We start from the raw sequence: 7,129 nt of genomic DNA, 5'->3' as shown, positions 1-7,129 counted from the left end.
CATGTAATAACTGGGGTATAATATGCAATATTTGACACTTAACATAACCCCCAACCAGCATCTTGCTAGTCCCGAGCAAAGTATGTGAAAAATAAGTTGAGAATTACCGTTCAATTGCTATGAAACCGGCAACGACGCCGATCCAGATACGAGAAATCTAAGACTCATGAATGTTGAGCATTAATCTCTCTTAGACTTAAGCGCACGGTAACTTCATAGTCATGTTCAAAGTATCAATCCATTAATTAGAAAGAATTCTAAACATCAAGTTTCATGGGTGTATTGTGTAATCTCGGCTTATCATTATTAAAATTCACTTCTCTATTTCGGGATATCATTGGTAATCAATAAGAGAATTCATGATAACCAAGACTTAAACCAAACCTACCTCTCAGATTATTTTTTTTTCATTCTTCCAGTCTTTTGATTTTTCCATTAACAGTAATGCTAAGAAGGGGAATCAAATCCTCACCTATAGGGAGCAAACCTATGGTGAAGATTATTCGCCAACCTTTTCCAAAGGTATCTGTTTTTTTTTTAGGTATTTTCTTTTTCTTCAATTGATTATGACGGGCAACTTTTCCAAGCTGGTTCCTTGCATGCTTAGTGATCACCAAGTTAATCCTTTAATATCGAACTGAAACCACAATATGTGAGCGAGATGTGACATGTGAAATCATGATTCAATCAATGTTTAAAACCTCTAATCATGGACTAACAATTTAAATTTAACTATGAAATCTAATCGATAATTGAATCCAAGAGTCATAAATCACCAACATGGCCGTCAAAAATCACTCCGAATTCACAAGAGATTCCCAGAAAAATTTAAAAATTTTCACAATTTTTTCTCAAGACCAAGAAAACACTGATTAGGAAACCTAATCTTCCACCCCCAACCTAAAATCTACATTGTCCTCAATGTAAAAGAAATAAGCATGCAATGCACATAGGACAATGAAAATATAAGAGGAGTGATGGAAAGATAGTACCTGGACGAAAGAATCAAGAGGCTCTCTCAAAAATATCAACGTAAAAGTGAGTTAGCACAAGAGAGAAATTAACAAAAACAAAAGAACAAAAATAGAATCATAAAAAAAAAAAAAAAAAATCCTACCTACACCACTTTCACAGGTACTCTCAATTGCATTTAGCGCATGCAACAAGCCTTTAAACCCCTAGGTTGCCCCTAGTGGACGAGTTGTAGTCTCATGAGGGTTTACAGCAATGTTACCCACAAACATTAAACTAACTAACTAGGAAAATGAAATGGAATGAAGAGTTGGGTTGCCTCCCAGGAGCACTAAGTTTAACATCTATCTTAAAGCAGTATAAAACAAACTACCCTAGTCCTATGAAAGCAGGAAACCTATCTATACCTCCATCAGACTAGGAAATCAATCCTGGTAAATAGGATCAGTCAGAGGTATGGACATGTCCTCTGAATCAAATTTCTCGACAAATGGCTTTAAGCGATGTCCATTTACTTTAAACTCCTTGCCATTGTCAGGATCTCTTATCTCAACGGCCCCATGAGGATACGCAGTGACCACAATGTAAGGGTCAGTCCAACGAGATCGAAGCTTACCTGGAAAGAGATGTAATCGAGAATTATACAAAAGGACTTTCTGACCATGTGTGAATGATTTTCGTAGAATACGTTGGTCATGAAACGCCTTCATTATATCCCTGTAAATTCTCGAGTTCTCGTATGCGTCATTCCGAATTTCTTCGAGTTCATTCAACTAAAGTTTGCGTAGCGAGCTAGCGTTGTCCAGATTGAAATTCAATTTTTTGATTGCCTAGTAGGCTCTATGTTCTAACTCCACAGGCAAGTGGCAAGCCTTCCCATAGACAAGTCTAAAGGGAGACATTCCAATAGGGGTTTTAAACGCAGTACGGTAAGCCCATAAGGCATCGGTCAATCGGATTGACCAATCCTTACGGTCAGGGTTAACCGTTTTCTCCAAAATGTGTTTGATCTCCCTATTAGAAATATCAACTTGCCTACTTGTCTGTGGGTGATATGGGGTGCTCACCTTATGAGAGATATCGTATTTCTTCATTAAACTCTCGAATGGCCTATTACAAAAGTATGAACCCCCATCACTAATGATAGCTCGAGGTGTTCCGAATCGGGAGAGGATGTTTTCTTTTAGGAATTTAATGACCGTGCGATGGTCATTATTCTGACACGGAATCGCTTCAACCCATTTAGTGACATAGTCTACAGCGAGCAAAATATATGAATTTCTAAAAGATTGGGGGAATGGTCTCATGAAATCAATGGCCCAGCAATCAAATGCTTCTATGATAAGGATGGGATTCAAAGGTATCATATTTCGACGGGACAATGCTCCCAATTTCTGACAACGTTCACAAGCCTTGCAAAACTCATGAGTGTCCCTGAACATAGTGGGCCAATAAAAGCCACACTGTAAAATCTTGGTCGTGGTCTTTTTAGCAAAAAAGTGACCACCACAGGCCTGTGAGTGACAGAAGGAGATGACACTCTGATGCTCATCGTCTGGCACACATCTCCTTAGGATCTGGTCTGGGCAATATTTAAACAAATATGGATCGTCCCAGAAAAAGTTACGCACCTTGGCAAAGAATTTCTTCTTATCTTGTGCAGTCTACTGTATCGGTATAGAACCTGTGGCAAGATAATTAGCAATATCAGTGAACCAAGATGAATGAGAGACTCTAAACAGTTGTTCATCAGGAAATATGTCATTGATATGGATTGCCTCAAGGGAATCAAAAGTATTAAGGCGAGAATGGTGGTCGGCCACTACGTTCTCTACTCCCTTTTTATCTTTAATCTCCAAATCAAACTCTTGGAGTAGAAGGATCCATCGTATCAGGCGGGGCTTAGAATCATTCTTAGAAAAAAGATACTTAAGTGCCGCATGATCTGTGTAGATAATGATCTTGGATCCAATCAAGTAGGACCTAAATTTGTCCAAGGCGAACACTACGGCTAAGCGTTCCTTTTCCGTAGACGAGTAGTTCACTTGGGCAGGATTTAAAGTCCTACTCACGTAATGAATGACGTAGGGCCTCTCATCTTTTCTCTGACCTAAAACCGCTCCAAGATCATAATCAGAAGCGTCACACATAAGCTCAAAAGGAAGGCTCCAGTCGGGTGGTTGTATGATGGGTGCACTAGTCAACATGCCCTTAAGCTAAGTGAAAGGTTCCTGACATAGCTCAGTCCACTCGTATGGTGCATTCTTTTGAAGTAGATTACATAAAGGACGAGAGATGAGACTAAAGTCCTTATGAATCTTCTGTAAAACCCAGCGTGTCCTAAGAAGGATCGCACGTCCCGTATGTTCTTGGGTGAAGGTAGGTTAGAGATAAGATCAATTTTTATATTATCCACCTCGATTCCTTTGGACGAGATAATATGTCCAAGGACAATTCCCTTATGAACCATAAAATGGCACTTCTCCCAATTAAGTACCAAGTTCTTTTCTTCACACCTTTTCAGGACACATTTAAGACTCTCTAAGCACTCGCTGAAAGATGAACCGAAAACAGAGAAATCGTCCATGAAGACCTCTAGATATTTCCCTACCATGTCAGAAAAGATACTTATCATACATCGCTGAAAGGTGGCAGGGGCATTACATAATCCGAATGGCATCCTTCTGTAGGCAAAGGTGCCATAGGGACATGTAAATGTGGTCTTTTCTTGGTCCTCAGGGGCGATTTCAATTTGATTGTAGCCCGAATACCCGTCAAGGAAACAGTAATAGGAATGACCAGCTAGCCTTTCCAAGATTTGATCAATGAAGGGCAAAGGAAAGTGGTCCTTCCTCGTGACGGTATTCAGCTTCCTATAGTCAATGCACATTCTCCAACCAGTAGTAACTCTAGTTGGCACGAGTTCATTATTGGCATTGGCTACGATGGTGATCCCGGACTTCTTAGGAACTACCTGAGTTGGACTCACCCATTGACTATCGGATATGGGATATATGATACCCACATCCAATAGTTTAAGAACCTCGGCCTTAACCACTTTCCTAATGTTTGGAATTAGTCTACGTTGTGATTGCGAACGGTCTTCGCATTATCCTTAAGATATATGCGGTGAGTACAAATTGAGGGGTCGATTCCCTTGAGATTCACTATCGTCCATCCAAGGGCTCCCTTATGCTCAATGAGAGTAAATATGAGCATACTCTCCTGTTCTTTCTCCAGGTGGGCAGAGATCACCACCGGGTATGTCTCATATTGACCTAAATAGACATATTTTAAATCAGAGGGCAAAGGTTTTTAGTCAAGCTTCGGCGGCTTGAGGTTAGATGGTAGAGGCACTACATCAGTTTGGGGCAACTCTTTAAATTGTGGCCTCCACTGGTTAACTTCAAGTACCGGTGCAGTATCAAGAAAGGCACACATCTCCCTAATCATGTCATCATCAAAATCATGGGAGTGGGCCAAGCACGTCTCTAGATGGTCAGAGGATAAGGTCAGAGGTGTCGTATCTTCCACTAAAGAGTCAATCATGTTAATGTCGTGGAAATCGTCATCATCCTCTAAGTTTCTGCCGTTATTGAAAAAGATGTTTCACTCCAATGTCATATTCCCAAAGGACATAGTCATAACACCATTCCTACAATTAATAATTGCGTTTGAAGTGACAAGGAATGGGCGACCAAGAATGACAGGAATCTGAGTGCTCATGTTATTGATGGGTTAGGTGTCCAGGATGGTAAAATCTACAGGGTAGTAAAATCTATCAACTTGGACCAACACATACTCAATTATCCCTCTTAGTACACGAACAGAGCGATCAGCAAGTTGTAGTGTGGTTAGGGTGGGTTTTAATTCACATAAACCTAACTGTTTGTATACCGAGTAGGGAATCAGATTGACGCTCGCTCCTAAGTCAAGAAGTGCATGATCAACTCGATGGTTCCCGATTACACATGATATGGTTGGGCTACCGAGATCTTTGAATTTCTGTGGCACGTCTTGCTTTAGGATGGCACTCACTTTCTCGGTCAAGAAGATCTTCTTTTGAATTATCTGTCGTCGTTTGGTCATGCATAAATCTTTCAGGAATTTGGCATATGAAGGTATCTGTTTTACGACATCAAGTAGAGGAATGTTGACTTTCACTTGTTTCAACACTTCTAGGATATCCTGAGAGTTAGAGAGAGGTTTTGGTGCGACCAACCGTTGGGGAAATGGAGCAACTGGCTTTTCTAGAAGTTCCGGTTCTAATTTTTGTGGGGCCTCACTAGATCCATTATTGTTGTCCTCTTCTGGTTCTTGAGGCTTTTCGGGCCTAACCGGAAGGATTTTATCAATGATCTTCCCACTCCTAAGAGTGGTGATGGATTTAGCGTGCGCCATTTGATTTGAAGAGCTGGGATCACTTATCTCGTATTGCGGTTTAGGATTGGAAAGCGGTTGTGCAGGAAGCATCCCCTTTTCTATAACCGTCATATGTGAACCCATCTTTTGCATAAAATCTCGCATTACTTGGGTCAGCTCTTGCATGGAATTTTGAACCGGTTCTTCTTGAGGTTTTTCCTGATTTGGATTTTGATTGAAGAAACCTTGAGGGGTAGAAGTTTGTCCATTTCTCCAACTAAAGTTTGAATGATTTTTCCAACCAGGATTGTACGTATTAGAGGTTGGTCCATTGAAAGGTCTTTGATAATTATTTACGGCATTGGATTGTTCATTCAACACTTCTCGAAAGGCGGGTATCGTAGGACAATTTTCAGTTGTATGAATGTTGCAATCACATATGCCGCAAACACTTTCATTAACCTTATCCTTCTTTCCTTCCATTGCCTCAACTTATCTTATGAGCGTAGTCACTTTATACTTGAGATCATCCTCTTCTTTCAAGAAATACAGTCCACCTTTCTCCTAGATTGAGTCGGCCTAGACGTGGTGTTCGATTTTAGGTAATAATCCCATGATTGTGTTTTTACAGCAAGACTATCGAGGTAATCCCATACCTCGTCGACATTTTTATTAATGAATTCTCCATTACACATTGTCTCGACCATTTGGCGCATGGAAGATGTCAGTCCATCGTAGAAAAAATTTGTAATGCGCCACGTTTCAAAGCCGTGTTGTGGGCATGAACTGACCAAATCCTTGAACCTTTCCCAATATTGGTAAAATGTTTCATCCTCCTTTTGGGTGAAGTTCGTGATTGCTTTTCTAAGAGTAATCGTTTTATGACGTGGAAAAAATTTCTTTATAAATTCCCTTTGCATGTCATTCCAAGTGCCAATAGATCTAGGACACAGTGAATGTAACCACGTCTTAGCCTTCTCCTTTAAGGAAAAAGGAAAGAGTCTCAGCTTGACTGTGTCCTCAAACACATTTTGAAAATATAAAGTGGCTATGATCTCATCAAACTCTTTCAAATGTAGATATAGTTCTTCAGATTCAAGCCCATGGAACTTAGGAAGGAGTTGGATAACCCCTGGCTTGATGTTCATATGTCCTATATTTTCAGGAAAAATCATGCATGAGGGCGTACTCACCCCCGCTGGTTATAAATAATCTCGTAAAATACAAGGCGGGGGTGCTTGATGCACCTCATTCTCATCTTGAATGTCCTCCACCCTGGGTTGAGGTAGAAAAGGTTGGTTCTCAGCCATCACTTCAATTAACTCAGGGGATTTTGAGTGGTGTTTAGTCCTACGATAGATAGTTAACCCCTCAACCAATCCTCCTTCAGTCAAAAGACGTCGAGTGTTGTCACGGGCCCACTTGGGCATGAAACACTCGCAGCCCTCAATCAAATTCGAAACTTAATCCTAAGAAAGGAAAAGAAAATCTAAAAAGAAAGAAAGGGTTGGAAAGAAGTTACCAATTTGGAGTCCCTCTGTTAAGAACCTGCAAAAGAAAATAAAACAAGTCAGTTTCTAAAGAGAAGGTCTAGAATTAGAAAATCCTTAAAAAGAAAGATAGAAGTAAACTAGTTTCTAAAAGAAGAAATTCCTAAAAGAAAGTGAAAATTTCTAAAATAAATTAGGAAAGTCCTAAACTAGAAAGTAAGTTACTAAAAGGGACCTGAAAAATAGAAAGTAGAGAAAGAGCTTACCGAATTAGAAATTTCTATCTTAAAAGCCTACAAAATAGG

The 7,129-nt window shown here is 40.0% G+C and overlaps 1 non-coding gene across 1 annotated transcript; it reads left to right on the top strand.

The window, feature by feature from the left end:
• The first annotated feature begins 6,099 nt into the window (after positions 1 to 6,099).
• LOC131217766 (small nucleolar RNA R71) lies at positions 6,100 to 6,206 on the top strand. The gene has a single exon (XR_009157356.1). It is a non-coding gene; the product is annotated as a small nucleolar RNA R71 (small nucleolar RNA).
• Positions 6,207 to 7,129: the final 923 nt, after the last annotated feature.

This window comes from Magnolia sinica, chromosome 10, assembly GCF_029962835.1.
Source record: "Magnolia sinica isolate HGM2019 chromosome 10, MsV1, whole genome shotgun sequence".
Lineage (NCBI taxonomy): Eukaryota > Viridiplantae > Streptophyta > Magnoliopsida > Magnoliales > Magnoliaceae > Magnolia > Magnolia sinica.
Note: the sequence above shows the minus strand (reverse complement) of the source record. Positions and strands in the feature narration are given on the sequence as shown.